Below are 26,951 nucleotides of genomic sequence, written 5' to 3'. Positions count from 1 at the left end.
GATCAGCCCTTCCTGGATCGGTTTGTATTGCTGTGTGCGTGTCAGTCGCTTTTGCTTATTAGTGCTGCGGATTTTTCTTGGTCTCTTGCGGCTGCCCAGAAAATGTAAAACAGTCGCAGGTCGCGGAAGCCTAAAAAGGAAACATTTTCAACGCCGCGCAGCCAGCCAGGGTTCCCGTACCCTTGTTCACCCGAATCGGCTGCAATCGCGGCCGGCCGCGAATGCAATTAACATTGCTTGGCTGAGAGGTTAAAATCGATATTTAAGTTTTATGTTCCTGCGTGAACCTGCGCTACGACGAGAGAGAGAGAATAAGTTTAATAGAAACCGGCGACGTTAGCCGAGCCGTCGCGCTGGCTTGACACACCAGATGATGGAAGAAAAATAAAGAATCCACAAAAAATAATTATAAAAATAAAAAGATGTCTTATGATGCGCCCAAACGTTTCAGTCACGCGCAAAACGTTTTTCACAAAACTCTCTCCAGCTCTGTGCTCGGATGAAACTCCAAGAGAGCTTTGGTTGCACGTGCAGCCTGATTGGGACCCGACCAAGCACCCAGAACAGCCATCAACTCAAGTCCCGCATTAAGCGGCCTGCACAAAGATAATGTGAGTTTCTGTGTGTACTCGATATACTTGGACACACACATAACATGATGAATGTCTTCTCTTGAGTCACATGCGGAACAAAAGATGATGATGCCTGCTGAATTTTTTACTGGCAATAATGCCCTGTGTAGGCCACATTCAAGCGCAGTCTATGCGGAATGGCTGCTTCCTCGCGCTTGGTAAGCCATGGTGGCATCCTGAAGGTGCACTTGGGATCAGTCAGGTGACGAGGTGCGTATTGCTTCCTTGCGTCAGTCCAGATAGTCATCTGCGCTTTCCATGCGCTTGATGAAGCGAGTATTGCCGCATCCTTTCTCGTTGAAGGGATCGGCAGAGCTTGAGTACAGAGACTGTGGGCAGATGAGGCGGCTTTGTCAGCTGCGTCGTTGCCGGCAACTCCGCAGTGGGCAGGAAGCCACTTCAGATCCCCGCTGTGCCCCCTTTGTATATCTTGTAGGTCCAAAAGATGGATTTTCCAGGCCAGCTGTTCCTAGGGAAGCGATTTTATGTTCTCGAGTACTGACTTAAAGTCTGTAAAAACAGCCTAGGGATTGGCCGGCTGCTTTAGAATACACTGAAAAGCAGCGCAGTCCAGCCAGCTTAATAACTGTCGTAGTAACCGGGCCTAGTAACAGATCTCAGTAACAGGGCTAAGTAGAGCGCAGATGGTAGTGAGCGACGAAGGAATGGAAATCCCTATCGCCGACGATATAGCCGTCACTGAGCCATCGGTGAACACGTGAGGGTGACCTCTGTATTTGTTGTTAATATGTTCCGAGTAAAAAAAAATCTTTAGGGCCGTGGCTGATATATCCGCCTTCCGCTTCAATCCAGGTACACTGGTGAGAATTTTCTTTGAAGGAAATAGCCAAGGAGGGTGAGGAGAATATTCTGAAGGCTAATACTGGAAAGGCAGATCATGCTGTACTTCAGAGGCCCAGGCGGCAGCAAGAGGATGCCCAGGTTGCCTTGCCATAACGCGCAGGCGAAGTTTTTCACTGCCTGTAAAGCAGCGAGCGGAAACCGTCGGCTCTCTGTCATGGTTCCCACTGTGGACGTAGTCTTCGGAACACCAAGACGTATTCTCAGTATTCGGACTTGCAAACCCTCTAGAATTCTAAACTTTTCTTTGGAGAGACAAGGCAGGGCTGGGAGTATACAGCGCAGTAAGCCTTCGAAGAGGGCGTCATATAGCCTTAAAAGAGAGCTGACACTACATCCATCTGTTCTGTTGAAAAACATGACGAAAATGTTCGCAAATGGCGTTAACTTCTCTTTTAGGCTTTGGTTGTGTGGCGTCCATGGCAGATGACGGTCGAAGGTAACACCCAAGAACCTGTGATAGGTGACATAAGGAATCGGTATGCCTGCGGTGGTTAACTGGTAGTTTGAGACGTCCCGCTTTGTGAAAGTATATAGTTGTGGCGCACTTGGTCGGTGATATATCAAGGCCACGCGTCGCGAGAAATTTTTCGATCGAGCTTACTGCAAGCTGAGCCTCGACTGAAGCACATGGCTGTTGCGGCCAGAACACCAGATACAGATGCCATCTGTGTTCATGGAGATTTCAACCATTTCGCAGACATCCCTAAAGGTCAATCAGTGGGGTATTAAAAATAGTCAAGCTCAATACCCCTCCTTGAGGAACATCGCGGGTCCCGTTATGGGATTATATTTAGCCATCCGCTACAGACATGTAGATACCCCTACCAGAAAGGTAATCAGAAGTCCAGTCGTACATGCATCCCGCGATGCCTAGAGACCTAATTGCTGTCCGGAAAGCTTCATGGAGAACACAGTCATATGCCGGTATGATTCCAGTGAAGACTGCAATGGTAATGTGCGGTCGCATCACTGCGTGCTTCACATGCGCTGCAAGGGCAATGACGTTGTCAATGCTGCTCCTACCCTCGCATAAGCCAGACATCTGTGACGGATATACACTTCTGTCAGTCAGATCACAGTCAAAGTGAAGCAGCACCATCTTCTCCATGAGCATAACAATGCAGCTCAGAAGTGCGATAGGCAGATATGAAACAATATTCGTGGGGGGTGTTTAGCAGATTGCCGAACTGGCACGGTGCGGGTGCGCTTCCCCCTAGGTTTAAGTCGGCCGGTCTGCCAGGGGTGGCTGAATATTGACAAGGGCCATCGCCTGGCATTGGCGCCTAGATGACATGAAACCGTATAACTCATCCCATCAGGGCCTGGAGAAAAAGCTTTATTAACAAAGCAGAGCAGCTTCAAGTTCTACCTATATGGTTCTCTGTGGCTCTACCTCTATGATAAAGACCCCGGTGCGGCGGTGCTTGTAGCACAGAAGGCGTCAGCGATATCCCAGTCGCTTACGTTTATTCTCAGAGAAATACAGTTAAAAGGGTACAACTGAGCTCGTGGTGCACAGAGACCACTCCATATCCTTGTGAGAGGCTTCCTGGATGCCCTGAACCCAGGATACCCATTCACGTTTGGCAAGCTTCTTCAGATGTCTCTGGATGAGCTTTTGAGTGCGTCTGGCTGCTGGTATGTCTTCTACTGCGGAAGTATCCCGCGCGAGCCGTTCTGCCCTTCTACGAATAGCCCTAAGATTTTCCTACCCTATGTCATCCACCGTGCACTGCTTGGGCAGGCTCACGGTTTTGCTACACGACCGCCGTAATGCAGGGCTGCCAGTGAACTGTGAGAATACTATCTGGAGATCTTTAACGCCAACTCGAATTGCGTAAAGACAGACGTTCTTGCTTTTCCTTTCTAGTAGAAAATCATGCGCCACTGCCGGAAGTCGATCACGTGAAGCGGTGCTCAGTAGCTATACACTTTACCCACGGGACCACCCAGGGTAAACAATTGAAATAAAAGAAGCTCACCTGGCATAATTTTATAATTACGGAGCTTTCTTCTCGGGGATTCTTGATGGTTGCAGTAGGGAAGTGGGAGCGTAGTTATTTAAGCAACGATATGACAGAAAATTAGATACTCAGTAATGTTGCATGGGAAATTGTATTTCTGCTCGAAGGAACTTCACAAGCCCAACGAAGGTTTCCTACTTGGATCAAAGGCTAAGCACCCAGTCTACGAAACTAATATGACTTTTGAATCGACTGCGCCTATCCGACGTGGACATAGCAAAATAGTTGCGTTCCAAAAATTATCATCGCTTCCGCTTCTACACCAACAAGAGAATTCCCGTAAATTTAGCAGTCGCCACAAGGCAGCACTCTAGTGGGCAAGCAAGGCGTACAACGGAACTGTCATCTGCTCCGAGTCTGGTACAAAAAAAAAAAAATACCGTTGCCCATAAACGTGATTCCAAGCCTCTCCGAACCGCTTCAACCGCCTGCTCTATAAGACCCACACACTGCCATTATGCTTCTCGTGTGACGCTTTCTCATAGCACTAATAATGGTCGAGCTACCCGAAAGCTCGTACGCTAATAAAATAGTGCACCAGTGAAGTAAAAAAAAAAAGGCGTGCGAAATAAATCAGTGGCAGAGACACGACGGGGTATGGGCAAGCAAATAATTTGTCGGCCGAAGCGGCTGTTTATTGCTGCCAGCGAACGGGGGCTGGTGGCCCCGCGTTCCCCGAGGCCCGGGCTTCGGTCGGCTGCGGGTCGATTCGAGAGCCGCTGAAGAACGTGACGGGCGCCGTCACCGAACGTGACCACATTTATCGCGGCTGCAGGGCGCCCACTTTTTCCCCCTCCCGCTGGCCACGATTTATCGGTCGTTGGCCGATGGGCGGATTCCTGACGCCCCCGACCGCTAACTCCCGTGTGAAGAGGCAGCGCTGATCGCGGCGTGCGGGCTCCGAAAGCTTGCCGCGGTACCGGCTATACTTGGGCGGGCTCCGAGGGAGCGGGTATATTGGTTCGTAGAGGCCAGCTGGGCGTGTGCCCAACAACGCACAACGTATACTCGAGCAGGTAATAAATCAAACAAAACTGTCGGATAAGCGCAATTACGCTGCCCCCGTGTTTGCTGAACAGTGTTGTGACTTGGCCGTAGGCAGAACGCGAGTGGAAGTTACGGGTAAAACACAATGCGTGATGTTGCAAAGTAGAGGCATTGGAACGACGTTCACATTGAAGCGCGTGTATTAAGTTGTCCGCGTGTGCGCTCGCAAAGCCCCAAGAGATCATTTTGAAACTTCAATTGAATGCATTCTCAACGTGACTGGCTTCATGGTATCCTCAGTATGGCAGAGCAGATATAGGGCCAAACGTGATTCACAGTGAGTTTAAAGTTGGTTTATTACAGTAACAACGTGTTCCCACGAAGCTAAACGGTTGAATTTTGGAAAATTTAAAGAGTGGAGTGAATCGAAGAACGAACGTTAATTTCAAACTGCCTTTAAACGCACTGCGAACGTAGCCCACTTAATGAAAGCTCCCTAATTCTACAGAATGTTCATAGCGGCCAAACGAGATGCGATTTTCTGTAGCGTGAAAATCCTACGACGTCAGCTTGAGATATAAAAGCGCGTGGTCAGTTTCGGCTTAACTCTTTCGGGACCGCCGGAAAAAGTGATGAAAAAGGGAGGTCGCGGTACAAATTTTTTATTACATACAGCAAAGGCACCATCCTGCCTTAGCATATACCAAAATGCAGCTAATTATATGCTCTTTGACATACAATACCAAGTTTTACTTCAACACTGACGATAGAACCATGAAAAAATCTGAAAGTAAGAACTTCGTAAAAAAACTACAGAAAGAGATAGAAAAAAGCGTAAATATAAAAATATTAAAACATAATAAAATTATTTCAGGATATACAAAATCTAACACAATGCTTTGTTTCTTCATCGCAAAAGTTTGATGCGGCTAGGTGTAACTGGTTTTTTGTTTTGTGTGTGATCTTTTTGGCACTAAGGCCATGGCTACGTCGTCGCCCAGGTACACGCCGGGCTCTCGTCTCGGCGAAAACTTGATCCTTTTTTGCACTGGTGGCAGGAGATCACCACCATAGGTATTTAACACCCTAGCGAACAAATATAAACCAGCCAGAACATATTTCGAGCGCACATAATTACTCCAGAGCCAATTGAAACCGAAGCCAACACCCACCTTTGAGCGCGATTTGATGTTCCAGGCTGATCGACACCCGAATCCTCACTCGAGCTGAAATCCAATCTCTAAAGCCCCAGTCCGACTCTTCACTGCCTCTCTCATCGTTAAAATCCACAATACAAGGCGAAGATATGCGAGACGAGACGAGGCGGATTTCTTATCGTGCTCGCGCGAGTATGACGCCATGTTTGTTTACATTTGAAACCACTGCCCGTCAGAATAAAATATCTGACGCGTTGCCGCCTGGCGATAAAAAAAGAAACTTCACAAAAGAGAAAACTCCAGTTTTCAAACTATCTCCTAGATGTCGCTAGGTGTTCCATCGAGCGAAAATTGGTATTCTGCAGGCTCGCGAAACCATCGATCATATGTGATCGAAGGCCTATGGAGCGGTCCCGAAAGAGTTAAATGGGACCGTGCGTTTTCGAATTCTAGCAGCACTCCGAAAATTGCCGAACCAGGTATTGCGTCTCGAATAATAAGCACTCACGTGGTGTTCGCGAAGAGGCACAACTTACGTTTGCCTCGCGCGCCGCCGTCGAGAGGACGAGTGCGGTTCGCGGACGCAAAAACGCGTTACGACGCGGCAAGACGACGACGAGTGTGCAATATTACCCGAGAACGAACGTCAGTTCCTCGAGTATTCTCGCCGAATACGTCGCGATATAAATCACCCCAGCTTTTCTCCGTTGCTCACTCAGATATGCGAAATCACTAAGCTCGCTCGTAGCGAGTGAAACCTTTTCTTCCCCTTCCCCGTTTTCGGTCGCAGGAGAATAGAGGCGGTCCGCGGCGGAGCTTCGTAAACGCAATCGTCGTCGTCCCGTTTCTAGGTGCAGCCGCCGCCACAAAACCGTCGTCGCGTCGTTTGCATGAATATGCCAAGCGCGCCCGCGACAATTGTCGTGAATGATGAACGAGCTGGGCTAAACCGCGCGCGCGCCGAAAGCGCTTCTGTGCCGCTTCCTATCTTTTCCGCCATCCGGGCAACACCTCGTGTGTAGGTATGTACCACGCAAGCGCCGCGTCCAACAGACAGTGGGGAGGTAACAGGAGTTGTCGGCAGTTCACACCAGGGATACGATGCTCGAACGCAGAATGAATTTGTGTGTTACACCGAAGGGATGCGTGTACTAAGAATATAACCGCGTTAATAATGAAGGAAGGCGTTCTTGCTCTCGAAGATAAATGTCTTACCCTGTTATACACGCCGTCCAGCGGGTAAGCTCACTCCTACGGAAACAGGGTAAACAACGCGGGCGTTTTTCTATTTTTCGGTCTTCCTTACAGAAAAAAAAAGAGATCATCACTACTAGGAATCGAACCCAGAACCCAGTGCGCAGCAGCAAGGCGTTTTGGTCGTTAGAATAGTAATTGTCGAAATGACGACGTGACGCGCACATTGGTACACTCATCTACCGACAACGGACGGCGCAAACCTTGTATGTAAGTCTGCTACGTAACGGTACGAACATCTCTTACGTAAGCTATGTGCATTATTTTTTTTTTAATTCCGTGAATCACAGGACCAGGTTGTCTCAAGACGATTTAGGTTGCTTTTATGGGATCTTGCAAAAGTCGACTCGTTTATCTCAAGTTACTTTGCTGGTTTAGCGTGATCGGGTGTACTTCGGATTGCACATGATGATGCTATAGGGGGATACAAATACAGGATTGTCTTATTTTTATTCTTATTTTTGCAACAGGAGGTTTCATCTTATAGTTTTTGAGTTCTATATGAGCAGCGCTATTTGGAAGAAATTTCGAAAAAAATTCTCCAAGCGCCGCGTTCTCTAGCTGTACAGCATGGTACGGGGTAATAAGCTAGAAATTAAAACACCTCAAAAACCTGCACTTAAAACAAACGCTCATCACTGGGAAAGACGCGTGCTTTTTGACACAACAGTGTGTGTAGGCGGCGCCCCTTTACAGCTAGGACATAATTTTACTCCAGTTACGGTAATAAACAGGACAATACTGCTACGTGACTATTTCAGGCGCACTGGCGGTCGACGAAGTGGCAGCATCGCGGGACGCTCGTCGGTCCTTAGATGGAGGAAGAAGACTAGGACGTTGATCTGCCGGCTTGCGGATGGTCCGCTTATGTATAGTTATGCGTCGCCTACTCCTGTAAATAGTGTCACGGGACAGGGGTGGAGAATGCCCCATGATGTCATAGCACGGTACATCTCCGACGACGACGAGTGTTTGGCGTGCAGCCTGCGAGGGCTTGGTTATGGCCGCCATGTACGTACTGAAAATACGTCTATCAGATGCATTCATTTGAAAAAGATCCCTTCACCATCAACCACGGATCGCCTCACCTGTTCTGCCGCCACATAACAATACCTTTTCACCGACTTTAACACGTTTCCCCTTCGTCTACACTGTACATCAGACGCTACTGCCCCGCTAAGACACTTTACGGGCGATTCTTTAAAGACCCCACAAGCCACGGAGTACGCCCACATGTGTGAGCGTGGCTGGGTGCTTATGAAATCGTCCGAAAACCCGTGTCATTACATAAACAGCTATGTTCGACATTTAGAAACGGCTAAAAAAAGGGGTAAAGGGTGTAGAATAAGAATTGACGCATAGCAATGAGAGCTGAAAGCCCCTATATGATCGCTAATAAGCGTTAAAATGCGTTCCCGCATAAGAACTAATTCGGGGTATCATTCTGTTAGCCTTCGTAATCCATAACTTCAGTTCGAATTCTTATCTGTGTGTTCGTTCTCTCTCACGCCCATGTTTCTGTTAACAGCGGAGCTGTTGTTACTAGCCGGAAGTTCGGGGTTCGTGCGCGCCGAAAACACCCCGGGAGGAACGCATTCGCGTAGGCGTCGCGCAGCTATCGCAATACCCACTGTATACGCCTCATGGAGGAAAAAAAAGCTTAGGAGAGGCCCCCAGCTATCCCCGCGCATTGGCAAAAGTGTGGAGGAAGTCACGTGTTTTCGGCGGCCATTGTAAGTAGCGTTAGCAACGGCGTCCTAGCAACAGCCCGCCCGCCGTTCGCCAGTCATGGAGGAAAGGCAGCGCCTGCCTTGTCGTCCGATTGCGAAGATTGCTGCTTCGCTTTGCTGCGCTGTGGTCTTGCGGAACTCGAAAAGGATGCTGCGAGTTGCGACAGCTGCGCCGATGGGAATATGTCATTTAATTTCTACTTGCAAGTGCACCTTGTACCGCGTCAAGCTATTGCTCCGGTCGCGATCGCGACGCGCCTATTGAAGTGCAGATATCGTGAACGCGCCGTCCCGTCGTACGCGCGGACACCCGTCTGGTAGATTTTCGGGAAGTGATACACGTGTGCAGTACGTAGGCGACTTGCAACCGAACGATTCGCAACTCAATTTTTTGGTTATCGCCGCCGCAATATAATTAGTTTGCTAGGCCGGCAATGCGCGGCAGTGCTTTTGCAACTGTTACAAGGTAGATTCCCAGTTGATATAATTCCATCGTCCTATTACCTTAGTAGGTGTCCGTCTGTTGACTGGAAGAGTGCTGGATCTGGAATCTGGATCTTTTTGTGGTCTCGCTCTGGATTTCGATTTTCAACGCTTCATACTGCGAGGTTAGGGTATGAACGTTTTCAACTGATATCACCTTGAATTTATTGACACAGAGACAAGTTGAAACTTGGCGAAAAAAAGTTTATTGACGCCACCCACCCTCTCATTTTTTTTTTACTCAATAAAATGTTTTGCCTCCTCCTCCTGCTCCTCCTCCTCCTCCTTCGCAAAAAATTCTATCGAAGGCACGCGAACAACGGTAAAAACATTCCACAATTTTTTAGCGTGAAATCTGCATGAAGTACTGCTTACCTATATATATAGAACGGCCGTTTAATTGACTAGTCATCTCTGGGATTGCCAGTGAAACTGCAACGCAAACTTGGGCACTTTCCAGTCCGGTAGCCGCATGGCGTTCGCCCACTGTTTGCGGCGTTCTCCATCGCTTGGGCACCTATAAACGGCGGCGATTGCAAACAAAGGATGAATGCACACCAATGTACAGCAATACTTGTCAGCGGAATGATGCACTAACCGGTGGAAAGTGACGCCCAATTCCTTGGGTACCGATCGCGACTTGCAGCCTGGCACCGAGCATTGCGGCATTGTTAGAGCAAGCCGCTTCGCAAACATGCTGCGGCCACACTGAAGACGTGTAACAGTGTAACCGCGCGTTTAGGTTCACGGTCACGCGCTGCAAAACGGCCTTCTACCTGCCTATCAGCTGATTTCCGCCGGCTCGGCGCTGGCAGATGCAGACGACAAGAGAGGCGATACAGGACGGAGGAGGCGGAGAAGGTGCACCGAGAGAGAGAGGCAAAAAGAGTCCGCCAATGGCATGGAGGGCCAATGGTCCGCCATTCGACTTACAGAAATGGCGTTTCCGGCTGCGCTGGGTGTGACGTCAGGGCCTCTCCTAAGCTTTTCTTTCCTCCATGATACGCCTCGAGCGCGGCCTGTAGGGGCGCCACTGAAATCCCCCTAGCGGCCCGTTTCGAAAGCAGGCGCGGGAGTCCGCGCCCCGCTCCCCAGTGCCGCCGCTGCTTTTGCGGCACGTTCACGACTGAGATTTACCGTTTGTGGGCGTTTGAAATCCATGTTTGTGTGGAGTAGTCACTCTGTTCGCAAATGGGGTGTGTTTACGAGAGTGTAAATGTTTCCGACGCGATCTTAGTGTGGTATTTTCGGTCTGTATAAGCGCCAGATGTGTGTCACAGGCCAGCGTCGCGGAACCGGCGTATGATGGAGCCGATTGTAGTTACACTGACCTGAATTTACTAGCCGTGTCTCCGTAACCACCGGTTCCTCAGATGTTCATGCTACGGCTATACACTAGGATTTAAATCGGTTTTGTGCGCTTACATAATCAGCGGAGCACTCATAACTGACAGCACACCAGTTACGTTTGCCAATATTATACCTCAGATATTGATCACCACCATTTACAAGCCAGTCTGTGTTAATTTCGGAAATATTCAACAAAAGTACGATGGACAATGCATAATTATACTCGGGGATCAGCACACGACAGAGTCGTCTTGTCGTGAGGTGCGCGCCCGCAGACCTTCATCTGCTACATATATCCTCTGCGAGCAGCGCGGAGACTGGCTTACAATATAATCCGCGTCCGCGACTAAATGCTTCTTCGAAATATCGTCATATGGCACAGGGAGCCTGCAGAATAAACCAGAAACTGAAATCAGAGGGCCTTATCACATGCCACACTCTTCCAACGACACATTTCATCGCTTTTTGAACAGCCTACCCTGTACACTTCCAAAAATGCGTCCGCCGTACGATCAGCTCTTCGTTGAAGTAGAAAAACAAAAGGAAAGTGAACGCGAGATTTATGTGTGGGATTACTAAAACGTTCATTGCTTGATTCCGCTCCGCATTTATACACGGCGTCCCCCTCCTCCCCCCCCCCCCCCCCCCCACCGATTTCTCGCGAAATAGCAGTGCATTTCGCGTATAGTTGGTCTAGTGAAACCTACCTGGCTTAAGTTTAGACGAACGTCTTTAGCATGCGAGAAGCTGCACTGTTTCACTGTTTTTTTTTTTATTTCCGTTAGAACTATTATGTTTCTAAATTCCGCATTGGCACAGCATTTATTTTTCTGTGGTTTCATTTCCTTGGTTCTTGCTATATGGCGTGTGTGGGCACATATTTAACGACGCACAGGCTTGGAATATACTTTACATTTTCGCATGCTTTATATTCTTATAAAAGGCATAAGTTATTGTCCGGGATTTCGTAATCACATCCCCGAAACATATTTTTCTGCGGCGTATATATGCGAAACGAAGCCGCATTCGTTGTCTACGCTGCAAAATGAAGCCAACCTCTCATTGTGCCAGTATCAGGTCTAAACGAGGCGTCAGAAGAATTCATTTGTGCCTGATGTTTTGGAGGTGACATGGGTGATATGTTGCTGCCGTCGCCGACGCCCGGAAAAGCGGCGACGAAGCGCGCAGAACCGTGTCCCCGGGTAGCTCTTGCAGGCGATCGCGTACTCTACGAAGACGCAGCTGCTTTTGAAGTGACCTAAACGTACTCTTTACCTATATTCGTCACCATAACAAGTTTTTTTAGGGCGCGGAAAGGCGAAAAGAAGCGAAATAGAACCAAAACACTGCACGAGCCCCTATCAGTCACGCAGCGCAAATCCCGTCAACGCCGCGGAGAAGCGGCGGCAGGCGGAGCAGCGATCGCGAAGCTCGAACGGAAATACACGTGATAGCTGCCGCCGCAACACTCGAGAGGAGCCTGCGCATGCGCTCAGTCTCGCAGGAGAGCCCTTCGCGCGGGAGCTCGCGTCGCCGCGCGCATGCGCACAGTATTGTACAAGAGACCTCGCGCGCAGCGTCTTCGCAGTTCTCGGCATGGCTGGCCGCAGATAAGTCGCATGGCCGAGGAAGGGGCCGTGATTCGAAAGGCAGGGCGTGCTAATTGAAACTATGTGTCCATCGATGCTCACCTACAAAAGCTTCGCGATTCAAGTCTTGCGTATGAGTGCAAGCTTCCCTTGACTTCTTTTGCGTAATCTCAACAATTAATCGCGCCTTTCAGGCACATAGATTTCGCAATAGTGCACGGAACTACGGTGTATACGGTGAGTTCCTACGCGGCCAGCCCGCTGAGCAGCCTGGATTTCCGCCAGCTGCGTCGCTCTTTTTCCGCGCTCGTCTTTCAGAAAGGCGGTGGTGACTTTGACAAAACATCGGCATGGCCATTGAAATGCGCGGATGAAATGTTTGCTGGAGGCGTCCCGAAAACGCTGTCGCTGCGGAAGGCGCAACAAAACACCATTACAATGAGAGCTCCGCCCGTCACTCTCTGTTCCCGCGTCTCATTTTTCTCGATTTCGGGCGCCTGTCCTGCCTTCGCGCTCAGCAGTTTTCAGGCCGGAAGTTTTGAGAGGAGATTGTGGAGCCGGAACACGGAGATCATGCCGAGGGAGTGACAGAGAACACGGACGACAAATGGTATTTTCAGCATCTTTCCTTTCGAGGTGAAAATGTTTAGCGCGGAAATCCACGTAGGCCGCGCGTAGGTTGATATTCTCATTTCAGCGTGAAAGTGAGCTCGCGTTCACGCGATGGCGTCGTTTTTCACGTCAGCCGTTCCTGTGCACTGCGAGAAAAAGTGACGGATAATAAAAAAAGAAAAGTTTCAATTTTACAGTACATTACGCATGGAATTCGCTGGGGTCCTGCACTTTGCGCTTAAGCGCAGCACTTGTTGGGGCCACACCTAGCCATAAACTTGGAAGTCGTGTTGCAAGGTAAGTAAGACACGTTTGAGTGAGAAACAATCATCGGAGCATGAAAGAATTTCTCGATTTTATCATATCCTTTTTTTTTTGTCTGCTGTACGTGCTCACCCTTTTTCTACCCTTTTTTTTCTTCCCTAAACATTTCTTTACAGAGAGGCCTACCACTTGCCCCAGCAAGCCTCCCTTTATTCTCAACACGGAATCATCTCTTTCCCTTAAGGCTCCATTACAGCCGCTGATTGTAAACAGAATTCGTTCTTTTTTTACACATTAAAAACGGTGTGGAGTGGAGGAGGAGGAAAAAGCTTAATTTATCCTATCCGTCGTGATTGCCGCGGTCACTCCGGACCAGTGAGGGGTGTCCCCAGTTCAGGACTCCCTGGCTGTAGCCGGCCTTCCGTGCCCTGTTCACCAGCCGAAGCTGGCAGTGGGGGTCGGAGCTGGTCAACCGCCGCCCTCTGTGAAAGGGTAGGGTTGGCATTGGGAGGGAGATCTGGGGTGTTAGGGCATGCCCACACTATGTGGTATAGTGTTTCTGATAGGGGGAAGAAAATTCACTGAGGTGAGTGTTGGGTGAGGAATATTTTGTGCCAGAGCGTGTTGTGGGGGCAGGGGTTTGTATGAGAGAGAGAGAGAGAGAGAGAGAGAGAGAGAGAGAATAAACTTTAATTAATCCAGAAAATGCTTGAGAGAGGCGTCCTCATTCCAGGATGCCTTTCGATCAGGCGCAGCTGATCTTCGAGGCCGGAGCTGGCCAAGGCTCTCTCCCAAAGCTCTGTGGAAAGGTGGATGTTAGGGGGGTCTAGGGTGGACTTGTCGCAGCCGCCCACTATGTGTCTGAGAGTACCAGGCTCTCCACAGAAGCGGCAAAGGGGAGAAACGTGTGTCCGGTCAAAGAGGTGTAGTCTGGTGGGATGCGGGAAGGTGTTGACCTGCAGGGCACGCAATAATCTTTCCTGATCTCTCGGTAGCGATTTGTGTGGCGAAGAGTAGGTTTTACGGGACAGCCTATAGTGTTGCGTGATTTCCTGGTAGGTGACAAGAGGTTGCATGCGCTCGGGCTCGGCTTCGACTTCACCAGCGCTGGCTCGGCGGGTCAAAATCTCGAGCCACGAGGTTGGCGATCTCGTTGCCGGGGATTCCGCTATGAGCTGGTGCCCATAAAATCCTCACTGGTCTCGTTGGTAGTCTCTGATTGATTAGTCGAAGTGCTGTGACGTGCAAGCGACCGTTGGCAAAGTTGCGGCACGCCTTCTGAGAGTCTGAGATTATAACTTCGGCGTCGCTTTGGCTAAGCGCAAGCGCTATCGCCGCTTCCTCGGCTTGGAGAGGGTTGTGTCCGGGAATGGAGATGCTGCACCTGTGCTGCTTATTTAAAACGATGGTGGCTGCCATGGCTTCTCTTCCGGGGTAGCAGGCTGCGTCTGTGTAGGCGGTAGATGGTGCAACTCCGTACAACCTAAATATTGCCCGGGCTCGGGCTTCTCTGCGATCCTCGTGACTCCTTCCTCTTTGGTGAGCTGTTTATGTGGGGGAGAAAACTGTTGGCGGGATAGTAGGTAGTGACAGAGTATAACTTTGTAGGTTAGTAGGGGCAGGGGCGTGTAGTGCGTGGGGATGGTTGGCATAGAGTTTTGGCCGCCCGCAATGGCGGCCAGAACTGCTGCTCGGGCCGCGGTATGTGCCGCTTAGTTGCCGACTATGCCTGAATGACTGTGTGGTGTGCAAGATAATTTTATCAAGCAAAGCGTTATCAACGAGTCGACATATCAGAAACATATCGGTGCTTGATTCCCCGGGAAAGCACCTTAAACTTTGTTTCCACAAACGTAGCGGCCATTGCAGCTGGTTCTGGTTCGTGAGCCGAAACTATTCTAGTTCGCTGTACCGAGACCCCGGGAGCAATTGTTCATCGAGCAACCATCTCCCCACTCTACCCGGCGACGACTTCGCCGAGAAGAAGCTTCTTCCGGCCTCCTTCGGGCCTTCGCATGGCAGAGCATCGTCGCCGGCCCCGCTGTCTACGGTCTGGGTGACAGGGCAGCGAGCCAGCAGCATTCCGGTCCCATTCCACAGCCGCCTTCTATCGCTTCTCTCTTCTTTTATACGTCTGCTCGCGCATACAGCGACCCAGTCAGGCTGTTTGTCCCTGCTTCTGGGCGGCCGTATCGCGCCACCCCCGTTCCTCGGCTTGTTTGTCCTCCAGGCCCGAACCAGGGAGATCGGCAGCGGTGACGGTCGGAAAGGGGGCGGGGGGGAGTGCGAGGGTTGGAGGAGGAAAGCCGAGCGCAAACAAGGAGCGGCCCGGCGGCGGTGCGGCATTCAGGCGGGCATGCCGCGAACGCCTGTCCGATTTTCCGGCAGGCCGCTCGCGGCCGCACCGCGGCAATTGATCGAGAGGCCGGATCGAAATTGAGACTTGGACAGGTGGCGAGCCGAGGACGGCCGCCTTGCCACGGCGGGGGGGAGGGGGGGGGGGGGCGAAGGGAGGGCGGCGGGTTAGCCCCGAGAAATAGCAACAATGACGAGATCGAAAGCACGCCCGATTCGGCTCGGCAGCAAGCTGCTAGCTGTCGGGATTGACCGCTTCGCCGCACAACACCTCGTGTGCTCTGTCGCTGACGCGTGCTGCTGCGGAAGAAAGCACCGACTGCCTGCTCCTTCCTTTCGCGCCAGGTTGTGTCGTGTGCTCTGATTCGCGGTGCACCACTGCGGCGGGGTTGTCTCTCACTCCTCACTGTGTATGTATATATATATATATATATAACACAGAAATAAGGGTTGGCAGTCGAGAAAACCTCGGAAAGCAAAGGGGAGGATGTGGTAGATCATTGAAACAGATTAAGAATTTGGAAAGAAAGAAAGAAAGTGAAGAAAAAATGCCCGCCAGGTGGGATCCGAACTCACGACCTCCAGAATACCGGTCTGGTGCGATAACCACTACGCTACCGGCGGGGCGATTTTCCCATTCACTTTCTGGGGTATTTATGTTAGGTATGTTTGTTTCCTATGCTTGGGGGTGGTAGCCAGCGCCATTCGGACTAATCGGGGTGAAGGGGACCTTCTTTTTAACCCCCGGGTCGTGACTCGAGTGTCTACGACATGTCCAGAGTGGTCGACCAGCTTTGAACCCTCTTAAGCTCCCTTTGGCAACAAGACTGCCAGAACAGAGGCCCTCGCTATGCATGTAGCGAATCAGAATAGGAAATGAGGGGCTCGTTGAAAATAACACAGAAATAAGGGTTGGCAGTCGAGAACACCTCGGAAAGCAAAGGGGAGGATGTGGTAGATCATTGAAACAGATTAAGAATTTGGAAAGAAAGAAAGAAAGTGAAGAAAAAATGCCCGCCAGGTGGGATCCGAACCCACGACCTCCAGAATACCGGTCTGGTGCGATAACCACTACGCTACCGGCGGGGCGATTTTCCCATTCACTTTCTGGGGTATTTATGTTAGGTATGTTTGTTTCCTATGCTTGGGGGTGGTAGCCAGCGCCATTCGGACTAATCGGGGTGAAGGGGACCTTCTTTTTAACCCCCGGGTCGTGACTCGAGTGTCTACGACATGTCCAGAGTGGTCGACCAGCTTTGAACCCTCTTAAGCTCCCTTTGGCAACAAGACTGCCAGAACAGAGGCCCTCGCTATGCATGTAGCGAATCAGAATAGGAAATGAGGGGCTCGTTGAAAATAACACAGAAATAAGGGTTGGCAGTCGAGAAAACCTCGGAAAGCAAAGGGGAGGATGTGGTAGATCATTGAAACAGATTAAGAATTTGGAAAGAAAGAAAGAAAGTGAAGAAAAAATGCCCGCCAGGTGGGATCCGAACCCACGTCCTCCAGAATACCGGTCTGGTGCGATAACCACTACGCTACCGGCGGGGCGATTTTCCCATTCACTTTCTGGGGTATTTATGTTAGGTATGTTTGTTTCCTATGCTTGGGGGTGGTAGCCAGCGCCATTCGGACTAATCGGGGTGAAGGGGACCTTCTTTTTAACCCCCGGGTCGTTCAAAGCTGGTCGACCACTCTGGACATGTCGTAGACACTCGAGTCACGACCCGGGGGTTAAAAAGAAGGTCCCCTTCACCCCGATTAGTCCGAATGGCGCTGGCTACCACCCCCAAGCATAGGAAACAAACATACCTAACATAAATACCCCAGAAAGTGAATGGGAAAATCGCCCCGCCGGTAGCGTAGTGGTTATCGCACCAGACCGGTATTCTGGAGGTCGTGGGTTCGGATCCCACCTGGCGGGCATTTTTTCTTCACTTTCTTTCTTTCTTTCCAAATTCTTAATCTGTTTCAATGATCTACCACATCCTCCCCTTTGCTTTCCGAGGTTTTCTCGACTGCCAACCCTTATTTCTGTGTTATTTTCAACGAGCCCCTCATTTCCTATTCTGATTCGCTACATGCATAGCGAGGGCCTCTGTTCTGGCAGTCTTGTTGCCAAAGGGAGCTTAAGAGGGTTCAAAGCTGGTCGACCACTCTGGACATGTCGTAGACACTCGAGTCACGACCCGGGGGTTAAAAAGAAGGTCCCCTTCACCCCGATTAGTCCGAATGGCGCTGGCTACCACCCCCAAGCATAGGAAACAAACATACCTAACATAAATACCCCAGAAAGTGAATGGGAAAATCGCCCCGCCGGTAGCGTAGTGGTTATCGCACCAGACCGGTATTCTGGAGGTCGTGGGTTCGGATCCCACCTGGCGGGCATTTTTTCTTCACTTTCTTTCTTTCTTTCCAAATTCTTAATCTGTTTCAATGATCTACCACATCCTCCCCTTTGCTTTCCGAGGTTTTCTCGACTGCCAACCCTTATTTCTGTGTTATTTTCAACGAGCCCCTCATTTCCTATTCTGATTCGCTACATGCATAGCGAGGGCCTCTGTTCTGGCAGTCTTGTTGCCAAAGGGAGCTTAAGAGGGTTCAAAGCTGGTCGACCACTCTGGACATGTCGTAGACACTCGAGTCACGACCCGGGGGTTAAAAAGAAGGTCCCCTTCACCCCGATTAGTCCGAATGGCGCTGGCTACCACCCCCAAGCATAGGAAACAAACATACCTAACATAAATACCCCAGAAAGTGAATGGGAAAATCGCCCCGCCGGTAGCGTAGTGGTTATCGCACCAGACCGGTATTCTGGAGGTCGTGAGTTCGGATCCCACCTGGCGGGCATTTTTTCTTCACTTTCTTTCTTTCTTTCCAAATTCTTAATCTGTTTCAATGATCTACCACATCCTCCCCTTTGCTTTCCGAGGTTTTCTCGACTGCCAACCCTTATTTCTGTGTTATTTTCAACGAGCCCCTCATTTCCTATATATATATATATATATATATATATATATATATATATATATATATATATATATATATATATATATATAGCGAATAAGAAAATGGGAAATGAGGGGCTCCGTGAAATAAGACAGAAAATAAGGTTTGGCAGTCAAGAAAACCTGGGAAAGCAAAGGGGAGGTTGTGGTGGGTCATAGAAAGAGATGAAGAATTTTTTGAGTCGAAAAGAAAGTGGTGAAAAAATGCCCGCCGGGTGGGATCCGAACCCACGACCTCCAGAATACCGGTCTGGTGCGATAACCACTACGCTACCGGCGGGGCTGTTTCCCCAGCACTTTCTCGGGTATTTATGTTAAGTAATTTTTGTTTCCTGCACTTGGGGGTGGTAGCCAGCGCCACTCGGACTACTCGGGGAAACAAAAATTACTTAACATAAATACCCGAGAAAGTGCTGGGGAAACAGCCCCGCCGGTAGCGTAGTGGTTATCGCACCAGACCGGTATTCTGGAGGTCGTGGGTTCGGATCCCACCCGGCGGGCATTTTTTCACCACTTTCTTTTCGACTCAAAAAATTCTTCATCTCTTTCTATGACCCACCACAACCTCCCCTTTGCTTTCCGAGGTTTTCTTGACTGCCAACCCTTATTTTCTATATATATATATATATATATATATATATATATATATATATATATATATATATATATATATATATATATATATATATATATATATATATATATATATATATATATATATATATATATATATATATATATATATTAACGTTTGTGCATGAGCCGAAAATTTGACTACTATTGCACTGCGCCAAAGGAACTAACATCTGCTCCCACTCGCCATCCGTTGTTGAGATAAGTCTCTCACCTCTAGAGCCCCTTATAATCACCATTTGTAGAAAATTATCATCGTGGGCCACTCGTTCTGCTGAGTCACCCTAGGGCTGAGCAAAACAGGGGTCCGTTAGAACTGCTGCTCACACCTTTGGCAAGCTGCTAGTGCAGACTCAAAGCGCGAGAAGGAAATCAGGCGTAGAATGAGTGCGTGCTGGGAAGCTTTCATTAGCACCCTCACATCATGAACAGCAAGCTATCTTTGTCTCTAAAGTAGAGACACAAAACGGATGCATACTCCCAATGATGTTTTATGGAGCAGCGAGAAACCTAGTAAACGTTAAAAAAAAAATAGGGCGGTTCAACAGCTCATAGAAAGAAGAATAAGTACAAGTAACGGCTAGAGAGAGGAAGCGAGCGTCTTGGATTAGGAAGAAAATGTGGGTGGAAGGCATCTTAAGAAAAAGAAGTTAGGTTGGGCTGGTCACGTAATGCAAGCGAGAGAATGGACTACCGTAGTCCGTCCGTGGATAAACGACGAGACATAAACCCGTAAAAAATAGCGTATGCTCTCGGGTGGAAGGCATCTCAAGAAAAAGAAGGGAAGTTGAGATGGTCATGTAATGGAACCGAGCGAATGGACGATATGTTTTCTGGGAATAACCAAAGACGCATCGACCCGTACGAACTAACTTATGCTTCGCGCAAGTTACTGAAAAAAAGCCCCAAACGCTGGGGCTTTTTTCATGTCTTTTACATTTTTGAGGCCATCAGTCGCAGAGGCAGCACAAAGATATTTCAGAACGCGGATACGCGCCATTGTCTGTTGCTAAGGCAGGCCAAAACTATACTGTGAGAAATTCCTAACTTCGATACACTTGATGTAGTTGATGCTGCCTCGAGACACGCGGTCATTATTTAAAGTACAGTAGACTCCCGTTATGACGAACTCGAAGGGACTGTAAAAATTTGTTCGTATTATCAGAAATTTATATTAAACGGAGGTTTTTTTTTTGCATTGTGGATGTTACAAGAGAGCAAAAATGTTGGTCCTCTTAACCATAGTGTTCGTGTTAACCGAGTTCGTATTAACAGGAGTCCAGTGCATTTGACATTTCTGATCATTTTTTAGGCGTCATACAGACGCCGCTCTTCAAGCCCCCCCCCCCCCCCCCCCCCAAAACATTTTACCGGTTCAATCGGCCAATTACTTCAGAAAGGTTAAGAGCTTGGAAAAAAAATTCAGCCTCCAAGAATCGCTATTTGCAGCCGCTTTTTACTTCGAACAAAAAAAATTAAAGCCGTTCCACTCAATGTGAACGCTGTCTAAAGTGCAGAGCAGTGATTCACCATAATGGGCTGCGGCACCGTTATCCGCTCACTGCTACCACCCAATGCATTTCAAATTTCCCGCCTTCGCAGTGCACGCGTGCCCCTGCCTGAAACTGCGCCAGAGGGACTTGTGTTCTGTTTGTGCTTGCTTTTTTTCCCCTCCCACGTACGAGCAGTGCGTGGACCGGCTGTCCAGCTCGGACCTTTCGACCCAGCGAGCAGCCAGCAAGGACCAGGGCATCCCGGACTAGCGGACGCCCCCCACCGGTGCTCTCACCATCCTACACTATTAAGCTCTAAATTAAAGATGTTTATTCTCTCTCTCTCGCTCTCTCTCTCTCTCTTTCCGCACGTGACGGCGTTGCAAGGCCACTTGTTTTCGCTTAGTGTAAAAACCAACCCAACGAGCGCTCCTAACCAAATGAACGCGGGCGCTGCCCGTTAATTGCGTATATTTTGTCTCAAATGCACCTACAGTTTCCTTTGCGCTAAACAACGTGGGGATGTATGACACGCGCCAGCGGTTCACGAGTTTCGAACGCTTATGACCATATAAACCACTTGGCTTTCGAAGCCTCTGCGTTACGCCGCGACAGCCGAACGACGTGTGGCTCTACTTGGGTCCAGCGAGCGAGCTACGAAGACAAGGCGACCCCATAAAGTGCTCTGCATTTTAAAAAAGTCGAGCTCGAGCGGAGCTACTAGCTACTTCCCGTGAGTACGTTTCGGAAGGGGTTGATGGGCATGATACGCGAAATTCTGCGAATCGCGTGACATAAACGCCCAAAATATTTCCCACGTCATGCACTACGGCCGAACGCACGCCATTTGTCAGCCTAAATTTGACAGTAACGTGGGAGCGGGAGCCGAGAGAGAGAGAGAGAGAGAGAGAGAGAGAGAGAGAGAGAGAGAGAGAGAGAGAGAGAGAGAGAGAGAGAGAGAGAGAGAGAGAGAGAGAGAGAGAGAGAGAGAGAGAGAGAGAGAATTAAAAACACACGTCTTTGGCTTAACATCCACGTCATAGCTGTAGAAACCCACGGCGTTCTTCCAATCCATGCCGCAGTGCCAGAATGCTGGCTCGGCTTGCTTTAGCAGAGGATCATGAGTCCATCTTTGTGCTACTGGGTATGACGTCTGAGTGTCTATTGGCGCCATTGCGAGCGTGATTGTTATGCGGCATTGTAACGTCTGCATCATTTTGCCAGCCCGGCAATTGAGATGACAATGGTCGTAAACGCACGTACGGAGGAGCTTTTAACAGATCTTTATAAATTTACCAAGTTCTATCGAATTCTGTATAACTTTATCGAAACTCTGTAATGTCGTACAGAACAGTGTAAAACTAAATAGAAACAGTATAAAACTTCATAGACAGTACCGCAGTTGGAATTGCAGTGCTCTACACTTCCCTAAGCCCTCATACAGTTTTCTTTGTAGGTAAACATCCCGGCTACACTCTGTAAGAAATAACAATTCGGCCCACACGTTAGCGCGATATCAAAAATTCAGCAGGTTATTACAGTTAAACTTGGATGCAACGAAGTCGAAAAAAGTCCGCAATTTCTCGTTGCATGCAGGTTTCGAGTTAAGGCTCGTGAGAATGAAGCAGAAACGAAGCCAAAAATTAATAGACATCAGAGAAGGGGAACTCACCCTTCAAGGATTTATTTCACAGTGATAATGTGCGTGAGTTGTGCCTGCTGCTTTCGCACGAGCTTAGGCACTACACGGCGCTCCAAAAAACAAAAACAAAAAGCAAGGTCACTTACCACCGTAATCACAAACGTAACTTAAGTATTGTTCCGTGCCTCAACGCGTTTCAAGAGCCAAACTTACGCTGAAAGGGCGTTTTGTCGCGATCTTGATGCTCTTTTGCGCGCTCGAAACTGGTGAAAGGGTGCTAGCTTGGATACTGTATCGGGCGGCGACATATAAAAATGTAAGCTTGTCCTGGAAAGACAAAGCTTTTCGGTTTCTAGCAGCACAACTCATCACCGACGAAACGATACCAGAGATAGCAGTGGAGACGCGCGACTACATGCCGACAGGTGTAGGCCCAACACCTCGAAACTTAAGTCTCGAACCGACACCGCACTCACACGTGGAAACTAACGTTTGCGGTGCGGGCGAAAAAAAGTGAAGTGTGTTTATTGTTGCTACCTGTTGTGGTGCGGCTCTACACAACCAAAACCAGAAGTGGCTGCTAGGTTAGCCACGGGATTGCGCTAGCCACTCCTTTCATCATCATCATCATAATCATCATCATCATCATGCCGAATTTCATTTTAAGGTGATTCTAGACGTTTTGCTAGCTTCTGGCTCCTTATAGTACTGCCGGAATTAACTAAATTTGTGCGTTTTTTCTACCAATTTTTCAGTAAAAGTGCAAAAAACAATGACGTATCAGCTTACCGCCTTCGTTACATCAAAGTTAGCCGCCGCAACGCCTTCGTTACTTAGATGTCGCAATCACATAGGCTAAAAGGGGGGTGGCAATGGGGAATCGAAAACCTTCATTAAAACCAGGACGTATTTGCATGGAGGTTCGTTATATTCAGGTTTAACTGTACCCTGTATTGCTGATCAAAAAAATTGAACCTGGTTTTTTTTGTTTCTTGCTGTCTAAACTGTGGTAAACATAATTTGCTCCACGAGCGCGCGCTTACGAATACGGTACGTCATTGCCTTTTTAGTAGCTGGGCGTTGATTGTAGGATGATAGAAGTTCACTGCGCATACCGTGTCACCTCTGGATTAGAGCTGCTGCCGACAAGGCAATACCGCATCCGCGTTTTGTGGCTTCGGTACGGGGCAATTAAGAACGTGACAATATTGTTACGGGAAGCTTCTTCAGGTTACGCTTCTTCACGTTTAGTTTAATGTGGTGCGGTTAGTTTGAATTTACTTGTTCGCATTGATGGTGAAATTTCGCACATAAAACTTTAATACCGGGAACAGACTTAAACATCTACGCCACGGAAGAGCGTTCGAAGCGGGTCAAGGACTAAGGTACGGCAGATGCTTTGTCGCAGTAGACTGGAATCCCTGCCGTCGTAATGGACCATTAGTTCGCAAACCGCTTTCAAGACGGCAGACTGCTAGTCCAACGACCGGTCCGCTTATTCTAGTCAACCCAGCCCTTCATTCTAAAACTTCATAATGGAGGGCTTTCTATGCTTTTCATACACTAGCAGGTGTTACTTAAAACAATGCGCTTCTTTTTCTTCCTACTTTCTTGTATATTACGCGGGAAATAGGCACTACTACAGTTAGTGCCTCTGGGTCGTGAACAACTTCCCAATCCCCTTCATTTTACGTAATGCGGTGGGTTGATAGCATATATTAAGATAACCTCATCATCCTGCTGTAGATATCAAATGTTTCTCTTTAAACGCACAAAGCATTGTCTCTGCTCCCAAAGCCGCCGCGTAGCAACAGCCCAGTTACGCTGAAACTAGCAGATAAACCGGGATCACCCCGTCCTGAGCACGACTGTGAAACACATGACTGTGTTTCACGTTACAAACTCTCCGCCGAACACAAAGTATTGCGTCGAGTTCACTGTGAGTGCGATTAATAACATCTCTATTGGCGCCACTACTACTACTACTACTAGGTGGTTCGGGTGACACAGTTTAGAACCGGATTGGAACGGAGCAGATGACGCACGTCGTGTCTTCTTTTTAAGAAAAAGGTCTAAAATACTGTGTAAAACAGTTATCAAGTTGCCCGCCCACCGCAATGTCAGTTTCAGGATGCAAGACAAGAAACTAGGTCGACCGTACGGGGCCCCTGTGTAGCCAGTTTCGACATCAAATGGAGTGGATAACGGCCTTGCCACCACGACACCGTTTGCCCTTCTAGAAAAAAAGTCAGTGCCAGGGGCAAAAGTCAGTGCATAAACACGCCGCCAGGAAACCGTGGCTGTCGCCTTGCACGACTTCGCCGCAAGCGACTCTCCGTACCCTTCAACTTGCATGGACGTGCCGCTAGCCCACTTGAGGGTCCCTCCGGGACAACGGAACTGCATTCCGCTGTCTGAGCCTCGGGCAGCGCGGCGGAACCCACAACCGGCTTCATTCAAACAATGAAACAAGGGAACGCGCACACGGGCTGATACGGGTCGTCTGCACCGATCGGCGGGAACGCAGACGACGCGCCTCACGGGACTACTTTCTTCCGCGCATTGGTGGCGTTCCTGTAAACCTCGCCGCTTCAGCAGCAGCGCTGCTCGGGGTCGGCGAAACGAAGTAACGGAGCTGCCTCGTAGCCGTGCGCAAAAGCCATCCCCGGGCGACGGGCCGTCCAGACATGGCACTTTCATTGGCCGTCGTCGCACGACGCTCTGGCGATATCTGCAGGAGACATCGATCCCGCAAATGGCAACACGGGGACTGCTCGGATTCCCGGACTGGTGACGTGTAGTGGGCACTCCGGCGTCTCCCAAGAGCTCCCTCTGCGGGAAGCTGGGAGGTTCGAGAGCACGGCAGCCGGTGGAAAAGAGAGAACCCTGCCGCTGTCCATCTCTCTTCGGACGCGAGTAGGACGACGCCGTGCGCCGGCAATCGTCGCGACGCTTCAACGTCACGAACGTTTATATTTGTTGGGGTGCGCCGAAACATACGATGCCTCGCTGAAACGTCGAGGGAAGGTTTTTCAACAAAAGCAGCTCCTACACCGGCTCGCTCATCACCGATGCAAAGTTTATTTGCTGCCAAAAAAGTACCGAAGGAAACCCACTAAGCTGTACGTAACGGCCTAAGACGCTATTTAAATTTAGCACGTGGGTGTTTGCTAAACCATCCTTCGTGTTACAGCGCAAACTTATTTCAGCCCGCGCGTATAATAAATTCCCCCGAAATTGAACTGAAAGCAAAAACCGCCAAAAGTAACGCACAATCGCCTCGACTACATTACTTGCCGTTCTGACGGCGGGGTACCACCGCTTATTCGAACCAAGCGGGGGGTCTACATAACTTTGTAAAGAAGAACAGGCACTATTTGCGTCGTAACGCCATCAAGCCCTTCCCGGCCATTCGACCCGTCAGTGCCTTCGCAAAAACCCCTTAAAACGCGCCTTAGAGCGCGACAAAGCAAATCATAGATAAGGAAGGGGCTAGCGGCAGGGAGAGGCGTGTGGGAAGGGGGGGGGGGGGAGAACCGCTACGTTCGTCACCCCCCCGCAGGCCACATTAGGCGTGACAAGCCCATCGGCGCTTCGCAGTGTCCAATAAGAGGTACCCCGAAGGACACTCCGAAAACTGAGAGCTAAAGGAAGCGTGCGTCGGAAAAAGGAGGGGAGGAATATTGCGGGCCTGAAAAGGCAGCTAAGCGTAGCTGAAAGAAAGAGCGAGAAAGATGAAGATGGAGAGGGCGGAACGGGGACCGTAACGCAGGAACTAGCGGCGACTCAAAGACACTTGCGCCAGCGGCGAGTAACGGCAGCAAGCTGTCCGTGCACAGATAGACTTCGAGAAACGAGCCTCGGATTGAAAGTGGCATTGACATCTGAAGCAGGAGGGGGCCGAGTTATATAGAACGCTGGAAAATTGCGGGTATGAAGAAGAAGAAGAAGAAGAAGACGAAAAGAAAAAGGAAGTTCCCTTCCTTCCTCTCTTCCCGTGCAGAGAGGAAGTCCAGGAGCCACGGAAAGGTTTGAATGAACCAGTATACACGGTGCGACGAAAGGAAGAGATGGAAATGATGAGGAAATAGAAAAGGAAGGGGGAGCGGCATTAGCGCGAAGGAACAGAAGGGGAGGTAGTTAGCCTGCAGGATGGCGCCTGTGCATGATGATGATGACCAAACCAGAGGCAGCAGAAACATATCCGGGAGGACAGCGTCCACAGCGCTGTATTGCGCGCGCCTCCGTTCGTGAGTGCGGATCAGAACGCCTCCTTGCTCTACTGGTATATACCCTTCGACATTTCGCCGCCTTTCGCTCCAGTCTGTATTTCACCCTGTCTCTTTTGCGGGCAGCGGAGTCTTTATTTCTTGGCTTTCAAAAGGAGGTCGGAAAGGGACGAAAACAGAAAACAGAACTTCAGAATGGGGATGCACACAACGAAAAAAAAAAGAAGGAGAAAGTTAAATAACCGGAAGGGAAAGACAAACCGACGAAAAGGTCGGGAACGAAAAGAGGGGGTAGAAAGATGGCTCGAAGAGAAAGACGAAAGTGACGGAACAAAAACGAATTGGAGGCGCGCTAAGAGACGGAAGGGAGAGTTAAAGAAAAGCAAAAGACACGAGGGAAAGTAAGGAGAGAAAGAAATACAAAAAAAAAAGAGGGGAGACGCCGGCCAAAGTGGGAGACGACCGGAATTATATTGATACAGCAGGGTAGATTGAGAGATACCGCTGGACGCGCCGCCGCCTTGGCAAGGCGGCAGAAATAACAGGCGGGCATGATAGAGAAAGGAATAAGAAGGGGGAGGCGGCGAGAGGCGGAGGGATAATACGTATATCAAGGGGGCCTCCTCCGGGCTGCGGGGAAGAGCT

General features: G+C 49.4%; 1 protein-coding gene and 2 non-coding genes across 3 annotated transcripts in view; 1 reads left to right on the top strand and 2 right to left on the bottom strand.

Annotated features, from left to right (window-relative positions):
• Ia-2 (tyrosine phosphatase IA-2) overlaps positions 1-26,951 on the bottom strand; it is a gene marked incomplete in the record, with an annotated part of 628,737 nt that overhangs the window by 124,825 nt on the left and 476,961 nt on the right.
• On the bottom strand, positions 18,517-18,589 carry Trnat-ggu (transfer RNA threonine (anticodon GGU)). Its single transcript has one exon. It is a non-coding gene; the product is annotated as a tRNA-Thr (tRNA).
• Positions 18,737-18,809, top strand: Trnat-ggu (transfer RNA threonine (anticodon GGU)). Its single transcript has one exon. It is a non-coding gene; the product is annotated as a tRNA-Thr (tRNA).

This window comes from Haemaphysalis longicornis, unplaced genomic scaffold (genome assembly GCF_048455015.1).
Source record: "Haemaphysalis longicornis isolate Haplotype H1 unplaced genomic scaffold, Haemaphysalis longicornis Haplotype H1 scaffold_2, whole genome shotgun sequence".
NCBI classification, from domain to species: Eukaryota; Metazoa; Arthropoda; class Arachnida; order Ixodida; family Ixodidae; genus Haemaphysalis; species Haemaphysalis longicornis.
Note: the sequence above shows the minus strand (reverse complement) of the source record. Positions and strands in the feature narration are given on the sequence as shown.